The sequence below is a fragment of the Carlito syrichta genome, unplaced genomic scaffold, assembly GCF_000164805.1.
Source record: "Carlito syrichta isolate Samal-C Ts95f unplaced genomic scaffold, Tarsius_syrichta-2.0.1 Scaffold308027, whole genome shotgun sequence".
Taxonomy (NCBI): Eukaryota; Metazoa; Chordata; class Mammalia; order Primates; family Tarsiidae; genus Carlito; species Carlito syrichta.
In genome coordinates this window covers 64,106-78,206 of record NW_007252123.1, presented here as the reverse complement: position 1 = coordinate 78,206, position 14,101 = coordinate 64,106, and the positions used below count along the sequence as shown (strand labels likewise).

The window sequence follows — 14,101 nt, the reverse complement described above, 5'->3', positions numbered from 1 at the left end:
CACTGCAGCTTTGAACTCCTGGATTCAAGTGATCCTCTTACCTCAGCCTCCCTAGTACCTGGGACTACAGGTGCACTTAACTGTAACTGGCCAATTTTAATTAAAAATTTTTTTTTGTAGAGATGGGGGTTTGGTGTGTGTGGGAGTATTACTTTTTTGTGCAGGCTGGTCTTGCACTCCTGACTTCAAGTAACCCTCCTGCCTCAGCCTTCCAAAGTGCTGGGATTATAGGTGTGAGCCACCATGCTTGGCCCATTTGTGTTGTTTAAGCCACCATGTTTATAAACATGTAAATTTGTTATAGCAGCAAGAGTAAACAAAGACAGAGCTCATTTGACTTTTCTCTTTCACCATATCTAATTTGATGATAAATCTTGTGGATACTTTTCTAGCCACAAATGATGATGTTTATCATCATTTCCCTTGGCATTTTACACCTGCTTCACAGTTTGGCTTGTTTTACCAATTTAAAGATTCTTTGCTCCATATGATCCTATATAGAAAACATTTTCTCAAATTTGATTTTAATCATATTATTCTTGCTCAGGAATAATTTATGGACTTATATTGACTCCCAAATTCTTATTGTGGCCTCTAAGTTTGCACCCTTAGAATATAAGGTCCATAGGAAAGCATCTTGTTACCTGCAAATCACATATAATTGTAAGAAATTATTAAAAATATGAAACTTCAAATCTCTGTTTCTTGCTAATGAGGTCAATATCTTGCTTTCTTCCTGTACAGACAAGCTAGTTTCACACAGGAAAGAACCTAAAACAATTCCATGTTCACATTCCACCACGCTATATTTTGCAAGTACTATCAATAGTTCAGCTTCTTACAAGGTTTTTTGTTTTTTGAAGGAAAGCTTCCTGCTTCAGTTATCTATTGCTGCACAGTAAATCACCCCCAAACTTAGTGGTTTAAAACACATCAATCTACTATTTCTCATGGTATGGTTCTTCTGTTTCAGACATATTTGTTGGGATCACTGTTGTGGGTCCAATTCAGTTGGTGGCTAAGTTGGGGTACCTTTGGTTCTCCTTCATGTGTTTTCTCTCTCTACATGGTATCTTATCTTCTAGAGTCTTTCTATGTGGCGTCTCTCTCTAGCATGATAGCTCAGGCTTTCTTGCAGCATGGCAGCTGGGCTCTAAAAAGAAGCATTCCAAGAACACAAGCCTCTATTTGCTTCATCCCTGCTAATATCCCGTTGGCCCAAATAAGTCACAAGGTCAAGCCCAGAGTCAGTGTGGGAAGGAATTATGCAAAGACATAAATACTGGGAGAAGTGGTTCATTGGGAGGTATCAATGTAAGTCTACCACAGTTACCTTTCTCTCTCTTTTACACTTAGCTATTTTTTTTTTTTTTTGAGTCGGAGTCTCACTCTGTCGCCCAGACTGGAGTGCAGTGGCCGCTTCCGGCCACTGCAGCCTCAACTTGCTGGGCTCCAGCGATCCTTCCACCTCAGCGTTCTAAGTAGCTGGAACTACAGGCATGCGCTACCACGCCCGGCTAATTTTTGATTTATTGTAGAGATGAGGTCTTGCCAAGTTGCCCAGGAGGGTCTCGAACCCGCGGACTCAAGCAATTCACTCACCTCAGCCTCCCACACTTAGCTATTAAAAAAAATCATTAGACAATGTTTTGTCGTTTTAGGCTTATGGAAGAATTGAGCAGATAGTACCCATATTCTCTCTGGGGTACACTTGTTATAATTGATGAACCAATATTGGTTCATTCTTGTTAACTGAAGTCTGCAGTTTCCACTAAAGTTAACTCTGTGTTGTACATTCTAGGAGTTTTGCTGAATGCATAATATCATGTATCTGCCATTATACTATTATTCAAAATAATTTCCCTGCCCTAAAAATCCCCTATCCTTTGCCTATTCATTCCTCCCTCTTCCACCCAGATCCTTGGCAACTATTAATATTTCTCCCTTAATTACTATTATTTTATTGTTCATTACAGAAAACATACATTTAAATAAAAGTCTTTAAAATAATAATTTCTGTTAAAGTTTAAAATATCATACTATCCTAAATGTCTGCTGGTATCTGCTATATTTACCAATCAACCACTACCTTGAAATTAAAGTAACACAGCATGATGGTTTTGAACACAGTTACTAAAATGGTTGTTTCCTTTCACAAAACAAATACACAACAAAAAAATAAAGTTTTAAGAAAAGGAGTACATTATATAGTAAATAGGTCACCGAAAATGAAGCTGCAAATAACATAAATTTCTGTCACTTTGTTATACTGTACGTAAAAAAATACACCGAGACACAAAATTATTGGACTGCAGACTTAAAATTGTTAATGAGGTCTAAACTTCAGAATGACAAATCCCCCCAACTCTTCATCTCTATCAAAATCAGTATTTTATGTAAGAAAGTTTCCCTTTGAAATATCTACATACATATTGCCATGTAACACTGTTAATTAGACCCATTGTTATATTTATTTTAAAAAGAAATAAACTGCCCCGAATGCTGATTTTCATATCAGAAAGCAAGTAGTTTAAATCACAACTTCAGGGTAGTGGTGGTATATTGAATACATTGGTTCCTTAGGCAACACTAACAAGTATATTTTTAAGAATATATTTTTGTCTGTAGGTCAGGTAAAGGTTTATTAATTGATAAGTGCTTTTTTTTTTTTTGAGTTGGAGTCTCACTCTGTCGCCCAGACTGGAGTGCAGTGGCTGCTCCTGGCCACCACAACCTTGACCTGCTGAGCTCTGGAGATCCTTCCGCCTCAGCCTTCCAAGTAGCGGGAACTACAGGCGTGCGCTACCATGCCCGGCTAGTTTTTTTATTTATTGTAGAGATGAGGTCTCACCAAGTTGCCCAGGAGGTTCTCAAACCCGCGGGCTCAGGCAATCCAGGTAAGCGCTTTTAGCAGTGCAGAAATACAAGTGTCAGAAACAAATACATTCAGAAGATCTGCTGTTCAAATAATATTTTTCCAAATCATGAGAAAAGTATGGTAAAATTCACTGAACTGGCAATCCAAAGTTGCACTGTCATTAACACAAACAGCTGGAAACACTGTCCCTTTTAAACCTGATGCTTGATAATACTAATTTTTTCCATTCAAATATACATTTAATTCTACATGGTCATATGTAATACCCATCACTTCTCCCTCCTGTGGAATGCTATTTTCAGTCAGCCTATTTTTCTCTTCATTGTTGTGGTACAGGACTCCATCATTTCTCATCATCAGACTGTGCACATCTCTGGTCAAGAGAATTCTGATTCAAGTTACCTTTCTGAATTGCAACACCAATACCCCAAATTCCTGTGAACTGGATTTTGAATTCAAAGTCGCTCTTGTTTTGATGTAAAGGTACACTGGCTAAACAACTTCCTGTTTCACATATTCTATTTCCATTTTTTACAGTGACAACATCTGTTCCCATGTGCTGTGTGTCCAGTTGCACAGCCTGCATCTCCTTCAGAGGCAGCACAACACCAAGGTGGCCGTTGCCCAGAGACCAGTGATTCTACTGCCTCTGATCTTTTTTTTTTTGAGTTGGAGTCTCACTCTGTCGCCCAGACTGGAGTGCAGTGGCCGCTCCTGGCCACCACAGCCTCGAACTGCTGGGCTCCGGAGATCCTTCTGCCTCAGCCTTACAAGTAGCCGGAATTACAGGCATGCGCTACCACACCTGGCTGATTTTTTGATTTATTGTAGAGATGAGGTCTCGCTGCCCAGGCGGGTCTCGAACCCGCGGGCTCAGGCAATCCACTCACCTCAGCCTCCCAAAGGCACAGGATTACAGGCTGAGCCACAGAGCCTGGCTTGCCTCTGATCTTTTTAACTGTCTTTATAGTTTTCCTTTTTCCAGAATGTCATATAGTTGGAACCATACAGTATGTAGCCTTCTCAAATTGGTTTCTTTCACTCAGCAATATGCATTTAAGTTTCCTGTCCTCCACCCCTTTTTTGAGTCAGTGTCTCAGGCTGGAGTGCAGTGGGACAGTCATTGCTTACCGCAGCCTTTACCTGCTGGGCTCAGGTGATCCTTCTGCCTCAGACTTCCAAGTAGCTGGAACTACAGGCATGCACCACCATGCCCAACTAATTTTTCGATTTACTGTGGAGATGAGGCCTTACCAAGTTGCCCAGGCTGGTCTTGAGCCCCTGGGCTCAAGCTATCCTCTCACCTCTGCCTCCCAAAGTGCTGGGATTACAGATGTGAGCCTCTGCGCCCAGCTTCTTTTCCCTCTGTTGGCATTTGGTGGCACGAGATAGACCTGACAATAGCCTCAGAGCCTTCTCCCTCTTGGAATTTCCCTCAGGCATTGCTTTTGGAAGACATTTGAATGGTTTTCATGAGGAACCCAAACAGGATGAGAAAACAAGCAGAAAATTCATGAGGAACCCAAACAGGATGGGAAAACAAGCAGAAAATTGTGCCAGCTGCTGGATGTGTCTGGCTACATTCTGAATAACAGCTATGGCAGATTGTTAGAGTAATTATCCCTACTGAATCTTACCTCTTGGTATCTATGTGTTTTTATGGCTCCCTCCCGCACTGACACTCAGTCAAATGACTTACTTTGGTCATTAGAATACTAGCAAATGTGATACAAACAGAAGCTTGAAAAACTCTTGTGCGTTGGACTTGTTCTTGCTTGCTCTTGCTTCATCTTCTGTCACAGATGAGAAAGACCAGGCTGGTGAATTTGTGGATCAAAAATCCTGCTAAGAGAGAGACCCAGCTGACAGACACCACCAACTGCCATACATATGAGTGTGACCATTTAGTTCAGTCTCAGCTGAACTATTAGATAATTATAGCCACATGAGTACCCAGGAGCATCTTGCAGAAGAAGCATCAGTTGAGTCCAGCCCAAATTTCTCATCCCCAACATTTGTGAGCTTCATAAAATAATTATTTCCTGCCACTAAGTGTTGAGGTGGTTTATTATACAGCAGTAAATAATCACTACAATAACTATCTGAATTTGAGTTACTTGTCATGGACCATCAGTTAAAACTGGCCTGGCTGTGCTTATACTGACAGGACCTGTCTAAGTATAGAAAAGAATAATTAAACACATTGAAGGCACCAAAAATTTATATTCTTTTGAAACTAGGAAATATTCTTAAAGATTTTTCACTTTTTTGAACTCTAAAAACATCTCCCTGTCAATTTGTTTTACAGCTCATTAGTCACTTAAGTCTGTTGTTTCCCCACTTTGAAGTAACTTCCTTGTTGATACTCTCTGTCCTAGGCAGCTGGTGATAGTTCTGACTTCCCTTAGTATCAAAATGGTTTGCCCAGAGGTGGCAGCATCATGTGTATACTTGCCTATATGGTAATAACTTTGCGTCTATGACAAAGTTGTTTATTTGTGTCAACATTTTTTCCCACCTCTATCCTTTACATATTGTCATTTAAATATCTGATTATAATTATTTGGAGATATTGTTTGCTTCCAACTAAGGGCAGGAGTATGGCATAGTGGTCAAAAGAACACACCCTGGAGTCAGACTTCATGAGTTTTTATTGCAGCTCCCCTATTTATTGTGTTACCTTGAACAAGTTACTTAACTTCATTGTACTTCAGTTTCCTCTTCTGTAAAATGAACATAATAACCTAACTCATAAAGTTAAGAACATTAAAGTGATGTAATTCACATAAAGCACTTATAATAGTGCCTAGCACATATTCGGCATCAATATTTGCTGTTATTACACAAATGAGACAAGGTCTCAGAGTCTGAAGGCAGCTTCCTTTCAGGCCAGGTCTCTCATAGAAAAAACTTTAAGAAATTAGACTGTTGGGCAATCCCTTTGGGTCTTCTCCCACTGTGGGAGCTTTTCTGTCCTCTCAATAAATCCTGCTTTCTTAAAAAAAAAAAAAAGAAAGAAAGAAATCAGACCATCTTACTATAAGAAAGGGATTGGCAGTAGTGGGAAACTGCCAGGGGAGGGCGGGGACGGGATTGGTGTAGTGGGAAACTGCCGGGGAGGGGGGGCACCCTCATCAACAAGGGTACCTGCATAATGAACATTTGTATTCCTAACCCTGAATTGGATCCCACATCTTTAAACTTAAAAAAAATTTAAAAAAGAAGTCAGAGGAGAGGTTAAAAAAATTAGGCTGTCTTTATTAAGACTCTATCGTGGACAACATTCTCGGTTAGGGCATATAAAAGCAGAACTTTTCTAAGGGAGCATGGCCACCTGATATTCTGCTCCTATGCCAAGTCTTTTGTTCAATCAGTCAGTGAATATGGTCATATTATAAATTGTTTGCTATAATTCTGCTATGGAGAACATGAAACATCACTGTAAATCATCCTTTCTCTTAAGGAGCTTCCAGGAAAAATTAAATTACTAACAAAAACAAAAGTACAGGATATGTTACAGGGCAATCGATGCTAAGTGTCAAGTGACAGTAAGTGTTGTAGAAGTTCAGAGAAGGTAGAGAGTCATGAGTCTAATGGAGACATGGCAGGCTTCCTAGAACTAAAGCATGAATCAGGCCTTGAAGGATTTATTAGGTAGAAGGGAGAAAGAAGCCATTCTAGGCATGGAGTACAACTTAAGTAAAGCTAAAGAGGCTGACATGGCTAAGTGAAATCAGGTAACTGTGAAGAGATGTACTGAGGGGGGATGTACTGAGGGATCTTCAACTTGCAGTGTTTGAGTTTTCCCCATAGTTAAACTCCCCCTGTTCTTCTGTTCTCATTCCTTTACTCTGGTTGTCCCCAGAGCTTCTCTCTGTCTAATAAGACAGCATTGTGGGAATTTATTTGGCTGGACAGGGAGAAAGATTATTTAGCTCAGATCTGAGCTTCCTAAGGGCTGTTACAAGGTTCCTATCTGGCCAGCAATGTTCTCTATGTATTCAAGCATGTATTTGTACTTCATTGTATAAAATGAAATGTTCTGGGGAAGAAGAAAGACATGGCTTCTGTAAGGAGTTTGTTGCAGCAGTCAGGTTCTCAAAGTGATTAAAAACTTCTAGGATCTGTAAGAGAAAATTTAGAATATTCCAAGACAAATTAACTTTTACACATCTGTGTGCTGGGAAATTAGGAGAGGAAACAGATGGAAAGAAGATCTCCTGACAAGAAAGCAAACTCATGGGGCTTCCTCTGTAGACATTCTACAGCATTCAGCCTAGGTAAACATAGAGAATTGTGATGTGGTGGATATGTTTCTTTATTCATCTGAAACAGGATGAAATCAGAGGAGATGCACATGGAGTTGAAAGCAGTTTTTCCGCTACAAAAAAATGCAGGTCAAGTACTTTAGAGGTTTTGAAATCTAAGTGAGCACATACTAAGAGGGCCACTCATCACTTTCTTGAAATTTCTAAGAATATGGAGCAATAGGAATGGAATTGTCACAAAGCAGATAGTGCAAAAATGTAATTTTCTTTCCTTTATACTACAGAGTTTAACTTTGCACTAAGCCCTCACATCCATGTGTTGATTATTTTTTCAGCAATAAGTATAATTGTCATTATATCAGACCACCTAGTCATTTGGGCATTGTGTATTTACTCATTGTGAGGACTTTAGACATTGCCAGGCCCTTCTCTAGTCAGGAGGTCCTTGTACTTTGACTGATTAAACCACTTCTTAGTACTTCTATGTTCTTTCTCTCCCATTGGGGAGCTTGGGAGTCCTCTTCTGCTTTCTCTACATTTTGTAAGAGTGTACAAGCTCCTGGGAGGTTGCCTTCAGGCCCACCTGCTGTGTTTCCTTTTTTAGTCCTAATTACAAATTGGGGTTGATTTTGTCCTTCAAGGAACATTTGGCATTGTCTGGAGACATTTTTATTGTCACACCTTGGGGGTGACGCTAGCTGCATTTTGTAGGTAGAAGCCACGTTTGAGTGCCTTGTAGATCCTGGATGTTAGGCCTTTGTCAGATATATAGTTGGAAAATATTTTTTCTCATTCTGTGGGCTATCTCTTGACCCAGCAATCCCCCTATTGGGAATATACCTACAGGAACTCAAAGCATTCTACAAAAAAGATATCTGCACATGCATGTTTATTGCAGCACTATTGACAATAGCAAAAACAAGGAACCAGTCGTGCTGCCCATCAAAACTGGACTGGATAAAAAAATGTGGTATATTTTTTTACACATATAAAAAAATGTGTAACAATGGAATATTACACAGCCATAAAGAAGGACAAACATATGGACTTAGCAGCAACTTAGATGGATTTAGAGTCAATAATACTCTGTGATCTACCACAGAAACAAAGAACAGAGTACCATATGTTCTCACTCGTAAGTGGACCCTGAACATTTACCCTAATACTATAAGAAAGAAACTGGCAATAGCGGAATACTGCCAGGGTCGGGGTGGGGGGTGGTATACAACATCAATAAGGGTACCTGATATCAAACCAGGCAAAGTGAGAACCAAAGGGAGGCCCAAACTTTACCTGTATGATGTCTACTTGTATACCTAATCCTGAATTGTACCCCACATCTTCAAAATAAAATATTAAAAAAAGAAAGTTCTGACTTGTTAATTAGGGACCAAAATCTAGCAAAGAGAGTCATTTATGTAAACAAATAACTGCAGTAATATGTTGTAGGTGCTGAGATTTTTTTTTTTTTTTTTTTTTTTGAGTCGGAGTCTCACTCTGTCGCCCAGACTGGAGTGCAGTGGCCGCTCCCGGCCACTGCAGCCTCGACCTGCTGGGCTCCGGCGATCCTTCCGCCTCAGCCTTCCGGGTGGTCGAAATTACAGGCGGGCGCTACAATGCCCGGCTAATTTTTTTTATTTCTTGTAGAGATGAAGTCTCGCCAAGTTGCCCAGTTGCATCTCGAACCTGCGGGCTTAGGCAATTCACTCACCTTGGCCTCCCAAAGCGCGGAATTATAGGCTGAGCCACTGAGCCCGGTCGGTGCTGAGATTTAATCAAGTTGATAAATATGTAGTTTTAAAAATAATTTCACTCTGTACTATAGCCTTTAAATTTATAAAACTGTCAGTAATGTGTGATTAGCTAGTATTAAAACTTTTCAATTTAACAAATATTATACCACAAGTATTATCTGTATTCTAAATTATATCCACCAACCCCCGCTTGCCTAAAAGTTTGCTCATAAAGCCACACTCAGGCAACACTGTCCATTTAGTGAGAGTTTTCTGAATTGTAGACATAGTGCCTAGAAAGAACTAATCAGCCTTGGATGTATTGGACTTGGTAAACCTAAATGTACAATGTGCTGACAATGTCATGGCTAAAGTGACCATATAATTTATCTTCCAAACGGGGACTCATTTTGGGAGTAAATGGGTACTATTAGTAATCAAATGAGGACAACAAGTATAAACTGGTACTCTCCAGAGAAAATCTTAGTCATAGCCCTTTTGAGAATGACTACCAATGAATGTCAACTAATTCTTCATCAAGTGTAAGCTGCTAACAGCTTAAGATGTGTCTCTTTTCATGTGGAGATTTGGGAGACCAAAGAGCCATTAAGATATAAAATAACATAGTTGTGACAATGGAATTTAAGACTCTAAGATTAGCTAGCAGTGGGAATATTGGGAACAGGAAATACCTTTCTAGGGCTCCTCAAATTCTACTAGGCAGGATGCTACTTCTCTGCCAATCTTTTGGGAAGATCAGTCGTTCTTAGCTGCTATGGAACCCTCCTTTGATGACAATTCTCTTCTTTATGAGTGAATTGTTCAAGTGACCATATGACTGAAGAAGGTGAGTCATCTTCATAATTAGTGCCAGAAGGTGCCCAATTTACAAGTAAGGTAGGTAGAGCTAACTTAACACCAGCAGATGGTGCTAAAATGTGAAGTTTTGCTCCCTTAAAATAAATATCTAAAATTTCGTTGAAATCAAAACTAGATAAAAGTAGACCCATTAACTAGTTGCTCTGAAAAATTCAGATGAGGGTCACACTTGTCACCATTTAGCTTTCTTAAACAGAGCTCAATTTGGAACCTAGGAGTTTTTTTCATCCATGCCTCCAGGCTCCTTTCAAGCTAAATCAGTTTTTTCCGTTTGAATCTTACCTAAAGGAAAATAACTGAAGCACAGTAGTTTTTTTTTTCACCTCATGCTTCAACTCGGAGGCAAACCTCAACCACAGATCTATCTATATTGCCCAGTGAAAGATGGTTATTTGCTACTTCTTGGGGTTTTCAGTGCCATTTCTTCCCAGAAGATTTCCAGTCTTCCAAGAAAAAAAATAGTTCTCAATTTCTGACTCTTTCTCCATAGACACATAGAACATTAGTGTTTGTAAGGCTCCTAATTAACACGTAAATCAGAGGCTTTCCAATTATTTTTAGCACTGGAATAATTTTTTCAAATGGAATCTTTTGTAGTAGAAGCCAAGCTGCTCTGTTGAAGTGTGTGTTGGGGGATTTGTATCTCTGCCCACTTGGCCTCTCCTTGCCTTTCTTATTTCTGAGGTAGCCCTTGAGCCATGTGCTTAAGCCATACCCTTGAACCTGAACCGTGGCGCTCCATAGAAGAATTTAAAATCTATGATTGAAAAAAAGAAATCTATAATTACCTTCCAGTTTTTTCATTTACGTATTAGGAAACTGAGTCCAGTGAGGAAAAATGTTTAAGGGTATGAAGGATAGCTTGAGAGAGGTCATTAGTCTGGTTAGCAGAGCCAGAGTCCATGTGCCCAGAGCATGTAGTAGAGTTTTAGTTTTCTGGAGCCTCCGGTGAATAGATTTAGATATACACACAAGTACTGGTCTACTATAACAATATTTGATATTTCAGTTGAGCTCCTTCAGCTCATTCTGCTGAAAGGAGTATAACTTCCAGTCCCCTGCCCCCCACCAAGGATACTCTTGAGGAAATATCTCATGACCCTCTGATACATACCCCAACTGGATATAGCTGATTTATGTTTGGTTTTGCCTAAGGAAACTTGTGACGTCTTCCACCTAGCTTAAAGCATCCTAATCTTATTTTTCTGTGACTTCTTCCCTAGACACTTGGACTTTTGTCCTGCTCAAGATACTAGTTAGGGGGCAAAAAAGGAATGCCGATCTTATTCAGGCCAAGATGCTCCCTTTAGATGCTCTGTTTAACCCAGTGGAACCTCTTTTTCTCTTTTTTTTTCTTTTTTGAGTTGTAGTCTCACTCTGGCGTCCAGGCTGGGGTGCAGTGGCACACTCACGGCACCCCAGCATCAACCTGCTGGGCTTTGGCGATCCCTCTGCCTCAGCCTTCCAAGGAAACAGAATTACAGGCAAGTGCTACCACACCTGACTAATTTTTGATTTATTGTAGAGACGGGGTCTTGCCAAGTTGCCCGAGCTGGTCTCAAACCTGCAGCCTCAGGAAATCTACTCACCTCTGCCTCCCAAAGTGCTGGGATTACAGGCTGAGCCACCAAGCCCAGCCGCTCTTTTTTTCTTTTATATAATGTGAGTCCTCTTTCTTTTGGATAGCGACCCTCAAGTTATGGGGAATGAGACCAACAGGGATATCTAACAATCTATGCCTTCTCAGTGAAGAGGGAACCTGAGGTTTTAAAGTAAGGGCTCCTGTACCAAGGACTAGTGGAGAAACAGGTTTTCAACCAGCATGCATGTCTCAAGACATATATATATGCCACGATTGGCATTGTGCTCCAAAAGCCTATGTCCGGTTCTCTTAAACACAGTACCTGATAATTGCAGGGACTCGGGTGAGTGGTATTTCCTACAATGTGAATGGTATCCTCTGGAGTTGTGTGACCCCCAGGTACTGAAGATGATGTTAGTTAGGCTTACGGCCTCAAGTTCTGGGAAAGCTCATTCTAACATGGATGAGTTTGTGTGGGCAAACCATGATTATTAGGACCAAAATGGTCTTCAGAAATTACTAGTTTAACTCTGTGATTTTACAGATTAATTTTAAAAGCCTAAAGAGTAGAAAGGGCTTATTTGAGGCCACAGAGATGATGGCAGATTTTGGACCAGAAGCCAGGCTTACTAAGTCCCACTGATTGCCCTTGTCATTGCACATGCTGCTCTTCTACTTGTATAAGGATCGTGAAACCAGCTACACAGTGGGAAATGAACTTCCATGAATGGCACTAAAGTATTTGTATTCTTCATTTGTCTTTTAAAGGGCAAGGAGCAAAACAAAGGGATTTCTAGAGGAGCTGGGGAACCTGAAGGGGCTAGGTACCGTCCCCTGTGTTCGCTGTATCAACCCAGGGAGACCAGGCCTAGGTATGTTCTGAAGCCTTTTCTGGGAATGAGGTCAATGGAAAAACAGACCCAAAAGCTTAATAGGAGAAATGTGAACATTAAAAAACTTTTACCCCGTTGCTCAGCAAACTCTAAGACCACTCTCAGTGCTAGTGGATAAAACCCAAACACTGGCAGATTTTCTTCTCATCACAGTCAAACTTGAGCACCCAAGATAACTTAATATACTGAAATAATGCAATTAAGCAAGTTCCTCAGGCCTTGTTTCCAGTCTTACTTTAACAAATTTGGATGACATCATGAAAACCAACATTCTTTTTGTGAGTGGATGTAAATTACAAGAAAAATGATCACATGACTTAACCTTGGCAAGCAGAGAGAAAGCACTAAATTTGGCCCTTATGAAAATGTGTTCTATAAATGGTGCTTACACAAGTGATAGGGCTTGTTCAAAACTGTGTGTGTGTGCATATACACATGCTTGCATGAATCTGCCCATCCATTTGACTCTGACCAATACCCTCTTAAATGCTAGGTCATACATTTTCAGAAGTCAGCTCAGCTCTCAAAGTAACTATATTTATTCAAGCCTTTGTTCTACAGATGTTAAAAACTGAGATTGAGAATTGGACAGTGACTTTTCCAAGATCATGCAATGCATCAGTGAAAAAACCTGGGCCGGGACATAAGTCTCCTAATTCCGCCCTGTAATCCCTCTTTCTTGCCCTCCCACCCCTTACTCAGCATCGGGCTGATGTGACTGGGGCACTGCTCCCAGGAGCTATCATAGTCAACCTTGATCATATCACTATAAACGTTATCTCTTTTTTTGCTTTATTTTATTTAATTAATTAATTTTTTTTAGAGATGGGGTCTTGCTATGTTGCCTAGGCTGGTCTCTAACTCCTAGCCTCTAGTGATCTTCCCCCCAAAGTGTTGAGATTACAGGTGTAAGCCACAAAGCTTGGCCTTTTTCTTTGGTTTAAACAGTGGTTTTTGCCTGTTATCCTTGAAACAATGTCTTTTACCATGGTAACAAGGATTGTCTGGAGCTGGTCTGTATTAAGCTGCAAAAGCCTCTACTGTTCTGGAGAGAAATCCCTAGTGAGGTGAAAGGTGGGCAGGAGAGCAGTGTGTATATGGCCGAAAGAGTCCATGTGAAGGGTAGCCCCAGATTTGAAGTAGCTGGTTGTGGCAGAAAGGAAGTTCAGTGTGACTATTGTAATTGGTTTTTTTTTTTGAGTCAGAGTCTCACTCTGTCACCCAGGCTAGAGTACAGTGGCATGCTCACAACCACCACAGCTTTAACCTGCTGGGCTCAGGTGATCCTTTTGCCTCAGCCTTCCAAGTAGCTGGAACTACAGGCATGCACCAGCACACCCAGATAATTTTTTGAGTTATTGGAGAGATGAGGTCTCACCAAGTTGCCCAGGCTGGTCTTGAACCTGTGGGCTCAGGCAATCCTCTCCCCTCGGCCTCCCAAAGTGCTGGGATCATAGGCATGAGCCACTGTGCCTGGCCTGTGATTGATTTATTAAGTGCCAACATTATTTCAGGTACTTTGATGTAGTGAAAGAATACAGCCTTTAGCATCTGATATCCAATTCAAATTCTGCCTAGACCACTTACTAGAGGTGTGATCTTTGGCAAATTATCCTAACTCTCTGAGCCTCAGTTTTAGTATCTCTTAAGTAGAAATAGGATTAGTACCTGCCTTCTAGGGTTTTTGGAAAGACTTTAGATGAAATACTATATGTAACAGATCTACACAATTTCTGGTATATAGTGAGTATGAAATACATGTTCTATGCAAGCTGTATGGAATAGAGATATGAAGATGCAGTGTCTGACTGTAGGTAAGGTGCAGCCTAAAAAGGGAGATAAGCCATGTGACTTTTATACATTTTTGT

At 40.5% G+C, this 14,101-nt stretch overlaps 1 pseudogene; it reads right to left on the bottom strand.

Moving 5' to 3' along the window:
• Positions 1-2,946: 2,946 nt before the first annotated feature.
• LOC110594349 lies at positions 2,947-12,995 on the bottom strand (annotated as a pseudogene).
• Positions 12,996-14,101: the final 1,106 nt, after the last annotated feature.